Source organism: Bidens hawaiensis, unplaced genomic scaffold (assembly GCF_021521415.1).
Source record: "Bidens hawaiensis isolate Kalapana, Puna unplaced genomic scaffold, B.hawaiensis_p1.1 tig00000458_1, whole genome shotgun sequence".
NCBI lineage: Eukaryota > Viridiplantae > Streptophyta > Magnoliopsida > Asterales > Asteraceae > Bidens > Bidens hawaiensis.
In genome coordinates, this window is record NW_027491030.1 from 1948938 (window position 1) to 1962433 (window position 13496).

Genomic DNA, 13496 nt, shown 5'->3' on the forward strand with positions numbered 1-13496 from the left:
AGTCATGGTTATGGCATAGGAGATTGGGACATCCTACTATCAGTTATTTACATCTTTTATTTTCAAGGTTATTTCCTTCCAATAAAAACATTAAATTGTGAAACCTTTGTTTTGGCTAAAAATCCATATACATACTTTTAAACCAAATAATACATGAGTTAAATTACCTTTTTCTCTTATTCACTCTAATGCTTGGGGACCGCAAAAGTTGTTGGAGGACATAACTTTCGTTTTTTTGTTTGTGAGTGGATATGATTGCACTCATAAGACATGGATTTATTTTCTAAAACATAAATATGAAGTTTTTGATAAATCCACTGTGTTTCATGATGATACAAACACAATTTGAAACCAATATTCAAATTCTTCGAGCCGATAATGATGGGGAATTCATTAACAATTTAATGAAACAATTTTGTCAAAAGAAAGGGATAATTCACCAAACATCGTGCTCCCACACCTGAGAACAAAATGGCACCTTTGAACGTACAAATCGCATTCTATAAGAAATAATTTGTGCCCTCTTAATTGAGTCACAAGTTCCTAATTCCTTTTGGCCCTAAGCTCTCTCTACTACCTCATATCTTCAAGTCCTCTTATCAATCGGCTACCAACAAAAGTTCTTGACCTAAAAACCCCACTTCAAGTCCTTTCAGAATTTATCAAACTGCCCCCCCCCCCCCCCCCCCGCGCTCTTACTTTGCAACCACACATATTTGGGTGCTCATTTTTCTTCACATACCCAAAGTTAATATAACCAAGCTCGATTCATGTGCTGAAAAATGTGTATTTATTGGCTATGGTCTCAACCAAAAGGGTATCGCTGCTATTGTCCAAAAAGTCGTCACATTCATACTACCATGAATTGTGACTTTCTTGAAACTGATTTTTTTATACATCTCAACAAAGTGTTGAGGGGGGAGAAAGAGTATGACACACTGAGTTAGCTAAAATGATTTCCAGAGTGGGCCTCATCATCCGAAGAAGTCAATTATACCCAAAATAAGTCACCAACTTCACAACAACCTGATGGACCATCAGTCAATGTTCCAGACCCCAATCATCACGACCTAACATCCGAGGTAATTAATTCTTAAACATCTGAATATATAGCGGACAAGGGAACTCATGAAAATCAGGAAAATATTGATATAAATAATTATGACCGTCCAAACTGCTCGTCGCTTGAACTCGCTCGCCGCTCTCTCGGAAATTGCTCGCTCGTTTTTCCGCTCGATTGTAAACGAACCGCTCTACTCGGTTCGATTTGTAAACGAGCCAAGCAACGAGCAAATTTTTGCTCGGTTCGGTTCAGCTCGAATATTTTGTAATTTATTTATATATAATTATATATGAACAAATACATAAATATATAGACGAAGCACATAAATATAAGCTTACAATTTTTTTAACTCCTTTTCATTTTTCCTATTCCGTCAATTTTATATAATTATTTTTTCGTTTCAATTTTTTAGAATACTAGAAATTCGTTTACATGATCATTATATTTCACTTCAAACTTATTATTAATAAAAAATTACAATATATTACACGTTTGTCAAAAAACTACTATTTTATTTATAAAATATATATTTTACAACCTTCAAACTTGTTTCTTATTGAAAATTTTAAAGTGAAAAAGAAATAAATAATGCTCGAAATCTCTCGATGTACGATCAAAAAATGCTCAATTGTTCGATTTTGGCTCGTTTCTGTTTTCGCTCGGTTCGAATTTCAGCCATTCGATTCGGTTCGGTTGTAAACGAGCCAAGCAACGAGCAAGGCTTCGCTCGGTTCGGCTCGGCTCGTGAACAACCCTATATATAATACTGTTGCTTTGGCTTTACTCACGTCAGTGACATATTTCTATGCGGATCTTACCAAAAAAAAGGATTAGGTTATTTCAGGAAATATATTCTACCAATACCAATTATTTTAACTAACATTTTAGAATATTTCACAAAGACCCTATCACTTAGTTTTTGACTTTACGGAAATATATTAGCCTACGAATTAATAGTTGATGTTCTTGGTTCTTGATTTAGTACCTTCAGTGGTTCATATCCCGTCATGTTCCTTGGATTATGACAACCATGATATTGAAGTAGAACAAGCATTGCATGAGGAATAAGCATATCCCATTCAATAATAAACAAGACAAGAAGAAATGACCTAAATATATGTTCTTTCACCAAGAGTCAACAGAGAAATTCCAGTAAAACGAAACTCTCCAGATAAACAGTATAAATTTCTAGGTATCATTTGGTAAACATAACCGATGGAAAATCATCCAAAGAAGTCAAAGCCTTTACCTCTTCTCTTTACAATGAACAAATTCCAAATTCAACAGAACAAGCCTTGTTCTCAAAGAATTAGAAGGAAGCAATGGATACAGAGAAAAGCATTAATGAAAAACAACACATGAGAAATGTGATCTTCCTTTAGGAAAAAAAACCAGTGGGACGTCGCTGGGTCTTTACAATCAAACACAAATCCGATGGAACTACTGAAAGATATAAAGGACGCTTAGTTGCTAAAGGCTACACCCAGACTTACGAAGTTGACTACTTAGAAATGTTCTCCGTGGTAGCCAAATTTGACACAACCAGAGTTCTTTTCTTGATCGCTGCAAACGAAGGATGAATTCTTCATCAGGATGTTAAGAATGCCTTTCTACACGGAGAATTAGAATAAGTATATATATTGAAGCGTCGCCATGGTTCACAAGAAACTTCAAGGCAAAAGAAGTATGTCAGTTGAAAATTTTTTTTACAGACTTAAACAATCTCCTCGAGCTTGGTTTGGCAGATTCACTATAGTAATGGGGAAATATGGATATCAACAAAGCAACTGTGGTCGTACATTGTTCCTTAAACGGAGAGGTAATATTGTGATCTTTCTAATTATATGTGATGATGATATGTAACATCCCGAAATTTCCAAAATGATATTAATTATATTACTTAATAATAGAGGGAAAGTTGACTCGGGTTCGGGAAATAAATAATAGAGTAGGAGTTGGTATGAGTCGGGCTAGTGTTAGATTATTTGAGATGGGTTAAATGAGAATGGGCCTTAGGTCCATGGGCTTTAAGGGATATAAATATCCCCTAAACCACCATAAAACCCTAAACCTCATCTCTTTCCATTCAAATCTCTACACATTCAAAAACACACACACCATAAACGAGCAGGATCCGAGAGAGAGTAAACGTTAGTTGGTGCTAGATCGTCGTGACGAACCAAAGCAACAAGACCAGCTCGTGTTCGTAAGTTCGACTCGTTCAAGGTACGTTTATGGTTAGAAATCGTTCGTATAGGTTCGGTTTGATTTGAGAAATGGTAGATCTGAGTTTGTATGGTAAAAACGAATCCAACAAAGCTAAACTTACTGAAAATGGTTATGATTTGATGGGTTAATCGATTGATAAAAAGGACCCGTAACCTATATGCCTAAATCGCACCCTCTAAACATCGATGTTAGGTCGATTTGATAGTTGGGGTTTGTAGGCGCTGGTCAGACGATTCCATGGGTACCTAAATCGAGTTATTTGGTTAAGGAACGAAGGATTTAAGAGCGAACAGAACCTGCAGACGACAACTTCGCCTGCAAGCTAAGTTCGCCTGATGAACTTCGCCTGCAAGCTAAGTTCGCCTGATGAACTTCGCCTAAAGCTAAGTTCGCCTAAGGTTTAACTTCGCCTAAAGCTAAGTTCGCCTAAGGTTTAACTTCGCCTAAAGCTAAGTTCGCCTATGGTTTAACTTCGCCTAAAGCTAAGTTCGCCTAAGGTTTAACTTCGCCTAAAGCTAAGTTCGGTTAAGGATTAACTTCGCCTAAAGTTAAGTTCGCTTAGAAAATAAATTAAAACCTAATGGAAAATGTGTTAAGACAGTTAATGTAAATAAAATTTTTCCAAGCTGACCTGGCAGCTCGACCCCAGCCAGGGGCTCTGCCCCTTGGACCCTGCTAGGGGCTGCCGCCCCTAGACCCCGCTGCCAGGGGCGCTGCCCCCGGACCCCCGTTCGTTGTGGGTAGTAGTTAAGACTGGAAAGATGATATGAGTAGTGATAGTTGTTTGATACGTGTACTTGTTATACAGTCAGCCGTGCACAGCTGAAGAAAGGGATTACGATTAACGGTGAACGTAACCGTGTTCAGGTGAGTTTCTAGCCCCATTCCTTGTTATGTTTTCGGGGCTGTGTGCATACTCTATGTGTTGTTAATACATTTATCCTAAGTGATAAGTGTATGTCATATGTGATATGTGTGATAGATATGAATGATTGTTTGTCGGTACGCGAACGATCTTCGGATATTGCGCGTACTGTCAGGTTAAAAATAAAGGTACGAATATTATATATCGAAGATGTATGAATATTTCAAATGAATACTTGTCGGGGCGTGAACAATCTTCGGATATTGCACGTAACGACAAGGGGTATGGTTGTTAAATGAATGAGATAAGGAATGCCTAGAGTGTTCTTATGTTATAATGTAAGTATGTGTATATAGGTACACGAATGGCATGTGAGTTCTACGTTCGACATAGTAAGTTAGGATGGCAAATCCCTCTAGCTTCTGTCGGACATAGACTCGGCTGGTGATGGCGTAGTTAAGGACTGCGAGCCTTATACGTGAAGTAGATGATATAAGTAAACGTAGATAAGGACTGCGAACCTTATACGTAATGTAGATAGGCGTCAGCATAGGAAAGGACTGTGAACCTTATACGTGCTGTATTTGTAGCATAGGGGAGGACTGCGAACCTCGTACGTGCTATGAATTAGGTTGCAACATAGGGAAGGACTGCGAACCTTGTACGTGTTGTGGATGTATTTCAGCATAGGAAAGGACTGTGAACCTTATACGTGCTGATTTTGTAGCATAGGGGAGGACTGCGAACCTCGTACGTGCTATGAATTAGGTTGCAACATAGGGAAGGACTGTGAACCTTGTACGTGTTGTGGATGTACTATGGTATAGGGAAGGACCGCGATCCTTGTACGTACCATAAATGGTGAACATAGGTAAGGACTGCGAACCTTGTACGTGTTCACGACCTTGAGTACAGGTATAGACGGTGAACTATGAACGTACTCTCGGTAGACTGAGGTTAGTGATTGTAGATATGTATGTATGTATGGTAGCAAGTATGTATGTAGAACAGAAGGGTAACTAGTGAAGTATGGATATGTATCTACAGATATGTATGTATGTGTATGTATTGTATGGCGTTCGATTAACTAGAACTCACTCAGCGTAGCTGACTTTTAGTATGCACGCAGGTGAGCTGATTATAGAGTTAGCATGAGGATGACACACGGCATGGATTGAACGGCTGGCATCTGAAGAAAGAAGTAAAGATGTTTTAAATATAAAGTTTCGTGTTATGGTATCAAAGAAAAGATTTAATGTTTTGTAACAAATGATTGATGTTTTATATTCCGCGAAAAGTTTTAATAAACTCTGATTTGAAGAACTGTGTTTATGAGTAAATCCGACGCTAAAGTAGGGTCACCGGGTTCGGGGCCTTACATGATATGATCATTACAAGAAACGATGAAGAAGAAATGAAGAAATTGAAGGCAAACATGTTCACAGAATTTAAAATGAAGGACTTGGGAAGACTTATATGCCAGAAGAAATATATTCTTGATCTTTTAACTAAGACCGGAATGATTGACTACAAACCAGTAGGCACCCCAATGAGAGTCAATCATAGGCTCCATAAGGAATAGGAAGCATAATTGACAAACAAAGAAAGATACCGGTGCCTCGTAGGTAAACTAATATATCTCGCACAAACGCGTCCGGATATTGCGTATGCAGTTGGATTTGTAAGCAATATCATGCACCAACCTTAAGTTACCCACATGGAGGCAGTAATGTAGATTATCAGATATCTCAAATGAAAAGTAGGCCGTGAAGTTCTCTTCTAACCAAATAAACACATGAAGGTCCAACTATATACTGATGCGGAGATAAAGATGATGGAATATCAACATGAGGATATTTCACTCTAGTTTGTGGAAAATTTGTTACATGGAGAAACAAAAGGCATAACGTAGTAGCATTATCCAGTGCCGAAGTCGAATTCCGAGGAACTGAACGGGGCATTGTGGATTCTATATATGGATACAGAGACTGTTGACAGAAATCGGTTTTCCCCAAACCAAAACCAGTAGGATCATGTGTGAAAACAAAGCAGAAATACAAATCTCAGAAAACCCAGTTCAACACGATTGTACAAAACATGTAGAAGTTGATATGCACATCATCAAAGAAAAACTTGAAGCAAAGATCATAGAGAAACAATCCGTCCGATTAGAAGACCAATTGACAGATATATTAACATAGGCCGTCAAGAGAATATTCAGCAATTGTCTTGACTAGTTGAACATCGTAAACCTCACTACTCAACTTGAGGGGAGTGTTAAAATAACCAAATTTAAAGAGATCAGCTTTGATATTGTATCCCTTTGTTAAGATTACAACAGAAAGGAAACAGCTAGCACAAGACCGTTGGACCAAATCAAAGGAATTGTACATTCCCTTCATTGTTTATTATTTCCTTGTTTGGTTTCAACTTTTCCATCTATTTAATTTGAAATTCATGTTCTTTGTAAACACAATAGACTATTACAAGAAATACACACATTTATAGTGATTACATTTGAAGACAACACCCACTGTAAATAAAATAGAGATCAATGATGTGACGGATTATTAGGATGCGGGTACACTTATTAAAAACAATAGGAAGAGCATGTTAACCATTACTAGCTTATTTCGACATTATAGTGACTACCACAATGCAACTAACTTTGACAAAGCCACATGGGAAGACCCACCCTCACTCAACGCCTTAGCTGCCTCCTCTTTTTTTGCCATTACCACCTCTCTAACTACATTACCTTCACCTGCCTCCATCAACTGTCTAACCCGCTTCTCCACCTCTATCGCCGTCACCATCCCACTCTCTGATTCGTCCACGGGTAACGCCAACTTCATGTCATCGCTGATCAACACCACCTTATTAAACCTTTGTTCTGCGTAAAGTGGCCATGCCACCATGGGAACCCCAGCACGAACGGCTTCCAAGACTGAGTTCCACCCGCAGTGTGTCACAAAGCCACCCACCGACTTGTGGCTGAGAACAGCCCCTTGTGGCGCCCATTTCTTCACCACCAGCCCTCTATCTTTTGTACGATCCAAGAAACCTTCTGGTAGTAGTACATCCAAGTCCGGCTCTGGGGTTGGCAGAAAACAGTCTTCTTTTTTGTTTGACGGTGGGCTTTTGACCACCCAAAGAAACCGAAGTCCACTCTTCTCTAACCCCTTTGCAATCTCTTTCAATTGATCACTTGAAAACACACCCAAACTCCCAAAACACAAAAACACAACACTTCGACTCGGTTGCAAATCTAGCCAATTCAAGCACTCATGTGAACCATCAGCACCAACCGCCACCAACGGTCCCACGCAGTAGATTGGTGGTGTAGGCCCATCTGGGACACAAACTCCGTCAGTTATTGCTTTAATCGCTCTTGGCTCCAGCGAATCAAACGTGTTGATGATGATTCCAGCTGATTTGGGCAAGTGCTCGCATATCTCAAAAAAATTTGAATAATCAATAGAGGTTTTATCAAGAAATATGCTTGGCATATCCAATGACGGTATTGGTGGCAAACCGGGTGAAAGGATGAGCGTATTCATATCCTTAAAGCTTTTAGTAGTGGTTTTGTGAAGTGTAGGCATGTAAAGGAATTGTGCAAGGCAACATGCACCAGAAGTAAAGAAGTAGTAAACAGGCAGGTTAAACTTCTTAGCTACAGGCATAGCCCGCGTACAAAAAGTGTCCATAACAAATGCGGCGATGTTAGAAGATGAGGAAATTGTTTGTAAAGCTTGATGGACACTCGGGTTGCTTTGTCGAATAAGTTCAAAGATGATGGCTTCCATTGAAGGGAAAAGTAGAGGATCAAGAGGGATATCAGGGAGGTGGTGGAAGGTGATTGCTGGGAAGGTGGCGGAGATGTGACGAACGTAGGAGGCAGTTGTGCCGGTGTTAAAAGAGGGGATAAGAGTGAGGACGATGACGGAGTATGAAGGGTGGTGTTTGATTATAAGTTTTCCGAGCTCCACCATTGAAATGAGGTGTCCCATACCAGGAGATGGATACAAAACTATAGTCACCATTTTTGTGATTGCTTAAGAGATCAAGAATGAATGGAGTATGAACATATAAAGTTATACGAAAGTTGGGTGAGGTTTTGAAAACAACAGCTAAGGACGTACACTTTACAGCACTAGAAACGTTTTAAATGACAAGCAAGTAAACAAACGAGTGTTGTCTTCAATCTTATGGTTTCATGACCCACCGTGTTAATTAAGTTCGTATTTTCGTTTTTATTACCTGATGGCCTGGTAGGTAAACTATTCATAACAGTTGAAACCGACTGAACCACCCAAAATGAATCAAGTTTGCCATTTTAGATCTAAATGGTTTGGCTCACGATTCAACGGTTAAACCGTGCCATCCAGTTTGGAACTTAGAATTGGTCGTAATTAACTGGCCGTTAACCTTTTTTATTTATATGTTTCATTTTAGGAACATGTAACCATGTGTATGTAATTATGTATATATTTGCCTTTGAAAAAGGAAAAAAAAAAGTGGTTTAAATGTAAATATAATCGAATCATTGAAATGAGACGGCACATACCTGGAGATGATACGTGCAAAGCTAAAATTTCCATTTTTGTGATTGATTAGAGAAAACGAATTAATGATTATAATTAAGAGATGGTGGAGGTTAGTTGAGGTATTGAAAACAACATTAATGGTGTACAACAATATACCACGTTTCTTCTTAACAACTATTTGGATGATCTGAAAATGCATGAATAACAGGAGATTTCGAGACATAAAAATAATGGGGATGCTCAAGGAGAAACTTTGTTATGGTTAAAGTACTCCAACATTTTTTTAACTAATTTTCAATGTTGCAAAAGTCGCTAGGCGGTCCCTAGGCGGCCGACCCCCTTGGAGGGAGTACTCGGAGAGTACTCGAACATGGTAAATATAAAGAAAATTAATATTTGGTTATTATATATGTGTCAAATACCATAAGTTTACTGATATTTATAACAAAATAGGTGAATATTAATATAAATAAAAAATACATTTTTAAATATAAAATATTCTAAAAATTACTAATCATTAATTAAAAAAATGATATTTGTTCTTTAATAATATTGAAATAACAATTATGTTTTATTTTTTTGAGTCAAAATCGGCCCAAGTTCACCGATAAGATGTGATTCTGGCTGAGGTTAACCACATTTGACCGATTCTTAGTAACTAGGCGGATTTACAGAAACTCGCATCGGTGACATACCTTGTAGCGAGTACTCGGAGAGTACTCGGCCTTGTAATCCTACTTTTACAACATTGCTAATTTTAGTGGGGTGGTAGTTGTTTTGGGGCCGGGATTTTGCGGTCACAGTTTTGCCATAAGGTTTTCCTCAAGTGTATGTTATTAAAAGGGGGAGAACAACATTGTTCAATGACTGAAATTGTGTGAAGTTAAATTTTTAAGTGTTACCTTTTGTAGGAGACACCGCTACCACCATGCTAACGCTATTGAAAAAAAAACTACTAATCAACAAACTAGTTTAATGCATAAATAGTCAATCGTTAGTCCATGAATCTTATCAGCGTTCTATTATTATAGGGCTAGCGTAGGACATTCCGGCGTCAAGTTCTCGTTAAAGATCCTTGTTATCATTACCACCAAAAATTAGGTGAGGTGGCTCTTATTATTTTTACTATTTTTCGGGCGAGAAACATGCTTAAACTTATTTGAAACTTTCACTATGTACTTTTAAATCAGTGTTCCTATGTTTATATTGTGCATTAGTGATCCCAGATGTATATTGTATGATATTATCACTCATAAGTCCACTTTGTTCTAAACAATCATTTAACTGGATCGATGGATTAATATTGATAGTACTACCGGGGAGACCACCTCATTCATAGTTGGTCACGCCAACTATATAAATGTGCTGTAAATGAATGCATATTTTCAACTGTTTGTGTTAATGTTATGTGATAGTACATTGGCGAGGGTGTTGTTCGGGTTATTAGGCTAATAGGCTTGGTTGTAATTTGTAAACTCATGTAGATTACACTTTGGACACTTTACAAGTACTTATAAGTGATTAAAAGTAAACTTTACACTTAACTACATAATTGACTTTAATCTTTAATTCTCCATCTTTATTAAACTTGATCAGATAATTAACGGCTACCACGTTGCAACTAACTTGGACAGAGCCACACGGGAAGTCCCAACGTCACTAAACGCCATCGCGGCCTCCTCTTTTCTAGTCAATGCCACCTCCCTAACCGCCTTACCTTCATCCGCCTCCATTAACTGTCTGATTCGCCTCTCCACCTCCATCGACGTCACCATCCCTCCCTCAGATTCATCCATTGGTAGCATCAACTTCATTTCATCCGTCAACACCACTTTATTGAACCTTTGTTCTGCGTACAACGGCCACCCCACCATTGGAACCCCAGCACACACGGCTTCTAAGACTGAGTTCCACCCACAGTGTGTCACAAACCCACCGATTGACTTGTGGTTTAGAACTGCCACTTGTGGCGCCCATTTCTTCACCACGAGCCCTCTATCTTTAGTGCGGTCTAAGAAACCTTCGGGTAATAGTACATCCAAGTCAGGGTCCGGTGGTGGCAGAAAACGGTCTTCTTTTTTGCTTGACGGTGGGCTTCTGACCACCCATAGAAACCGATGTCCACTCTTCTCTAACCCCTTTGCAACCTCCTTCAACTGATCACTCGAAAACACACCCAAACTCCCAAAACATAAATACACAACGCTTTGACTCGGTTGCAAATCTAGCCAATTCAAACAATCATGTGAACCATTAGCACCAACCGCCACCAACGGTCCCACACAGTATATAGGTGGTGTAGGCCCTTCTGGGACACAAGCTCCGTCAGTTATTGCTTTAATCGCTTTTGGCTCCAACGAGTCAAAAGTGTTTATGATGATTCCAGATGATTTGGGCAAATGCTCGCATGTTTCAAGAAAACTTGAATAATCAATAGAAGTTCTATCAAGAAGTGGGCTTACCATATCCGACGACGGTATAGGGGGCAACCCGGGCGAATGAATAAGTGTATTCATATCCTTAAAGCTTTTAGTAGTGGTTTTGTGAAGTGTAGGCATGTAAAGGAATTGTGCAAGGCAGCATGCACCGGAAGTAAAGAAGTAGTAAACAGGCAGGTTGAAGTTATTAGCAACAGACATCGACGTCCAACAGAACATGTCGATAATAAAGGCAGTGACGTTAGAAGATAAAGAAATCGTTTGTAAAGCGTGATGGACGTTGGGTTTGCTAAGTCGAATAAGCTCAAAGATGATGGCTTCCATTGAAGGAAAATTTAAGGGGTCAAGGGGAATATCAGGGAGATGGTGGAAGGTGATTGCTGGGAAGGTGGTGGAGATGTGACGGACGTAGGAGGCGGTCGTGCCGGTGTTGAATGAGGGGATAAGAGAGAAGACGATGACGGAGTATGAAGGGTGGTTTTTGGTGATGAGTTTTCCGAGCTCCACCATTGAAATGAGGTGTCCCATACCAGGTGATGGATACAAAACTATTGTTGCCATTGTTGTGATTAATTGTATGAGAGATAAACAAGGAATGGAGTTGTGAACATATAAATAAAGATGAACGTTAATTGAAGTTATGAAAACAACATTAATGGCGTACAACACTACACCATCTTATCCAAGAGAATCTTATCTTGACAATAACTGTTTTGTAATTTGTATGCAGTTAGATGTTTCGGGAAAAACCTAGTGAATCCAACACAAAACAAAACAGGTTTTGGATCATAATAATAATAAGTTATTAAGATATCAAGTGATAATAACTACGCTACACTTTACAGGTAAAGGTATACTTGTATTACGTTAAGAATACGGAATATGTCACCGTGTCCATTTTTCTTTTGTACGTATTCATTGAACAAAACCACGTTTGTATGGTTGCTATTATGCTTATTATCTGAAGTTATCTAAAGTATGGATTGCCAATGAGTTGGTGGTGGAGTGGTAAGGGAGACTTGGTACGTGTTTCATGTGACCCAGGTTCGATTCATGCCTCATCATTTAGTTTCGGCGACACCGGCCAGGCGGCCACCAGGTGATTTCACCAGTCGGATCCTTGAACTGAACGGGTTTTATCACACCGTATTGTCGTTCCTTCAGGCGAGTGTTCACAGGCATTGGCCCGGTGATGGTTTTTCCCGGATCAAAAAGCGAGTATATCCCGATGTGATGAATTTAGTCTGTATCTCATTTGAAGGATTCATTGGCCGTTCAAAAAAAAATCTAAAGTATGGATTATAACGCCCTTTTTTAATACTAAATATTTATTATTATTGATCTGACTCATCTGACGTTCTAAGTCCATGACACTCTTTGAGTTTGACTCCGTCATGCATACGATACAATTGTTAGAATCCTACTCCATTAACTACTCCATTATCGCATATTGGCAATTTGGCATATCCCGTGAACTTGATAGATTATCGCATCAGACCTTTGTGTAGAAATTTGATTGTGGGATGTTAGATTATTATCTACATTGTTTTGGCTCTAATACGAGCAAACCTCTTATATGTTGATTCCACGTATGCGTCATTGGGCCATCAATGGGCATAGCACATTCGTGACAGCGTGACTATTCAGTGTTCACTGCGTCTCTAGATTGTATTATGTTCGGCCATGAAAGATTAAAGGAGTCGTATAGATCAATCCTAAGATAATTTGTTTCGTTTTGGTGAGTGATGGTGTGTGCCAACATACAACTCATAATTTGGTTCCCCACTAGGATAACGAACTTTTTTTCAAATTGGTGTTTATTCACAAAAAAAAAAAGGAAAACGGGGAAAGTCAAAAAAAAAATGGTGTATCCGCTGCTGCCATCAGCGGATTAGGACTGGGATTCGCCATTGGCAATGGTGGATCACATTGTAAGCTAAACCGTCACCGCCAATGGCGGATTAGGAAGAACATCTATACAATAATCAAAAACCCAGATACAATTTATTATTATTATCAACACACACTCTTCAATTCAATCCAAAATTAACGCAGTTCCACAATTAATCGAAAACCAGATACAATTGAAATGGGTACTGCTCGAATTTGAGTTTTGTTGGTGTTTGAATCACAATTGCAGCTCGAATTCGAAAACCCAGTTGGGAATTTGAACAATAATGCGAGAAAATTGGGGGTTTTGTTGATATTGGATTTCCCGATCTGGGTATTGCCGGAATCTGCGATTGGATGTCGCCGGAGAAGATGTTCTTGTATAGATGTTCCTTCCTAATCCGCTGCTGGCAGCAGCGGAAACACCATTTTCCGTTTTTCTTTTTGACTTTCCTCGTTTTCCT

At 38.9% G+C, this 13496-nt stretch overlaps 2 pseudogenes; both read right to left on the minus strand.

Annotated features, from left to right (window-relative positions):
• Positions 1-6576: 6576 nt before the first annotated feature.
• LOC143627943 (UDP-glycosyltransferase 88B1 pseudogene) lies at positions 6577-8347 on the minus strand (annotated as a pseudogene).
• A 1961-nt stretch (positions 8348-10308) lies between these two features.
• Positions 10309-11948, minus strand: LOC143628051 (UDP-glycosyltransferase 88B1 pseudogene; annotated as a pseudogene).
• Between the last annotated feature and the right edge of the window lie 1548 nt (positions 11949-13496).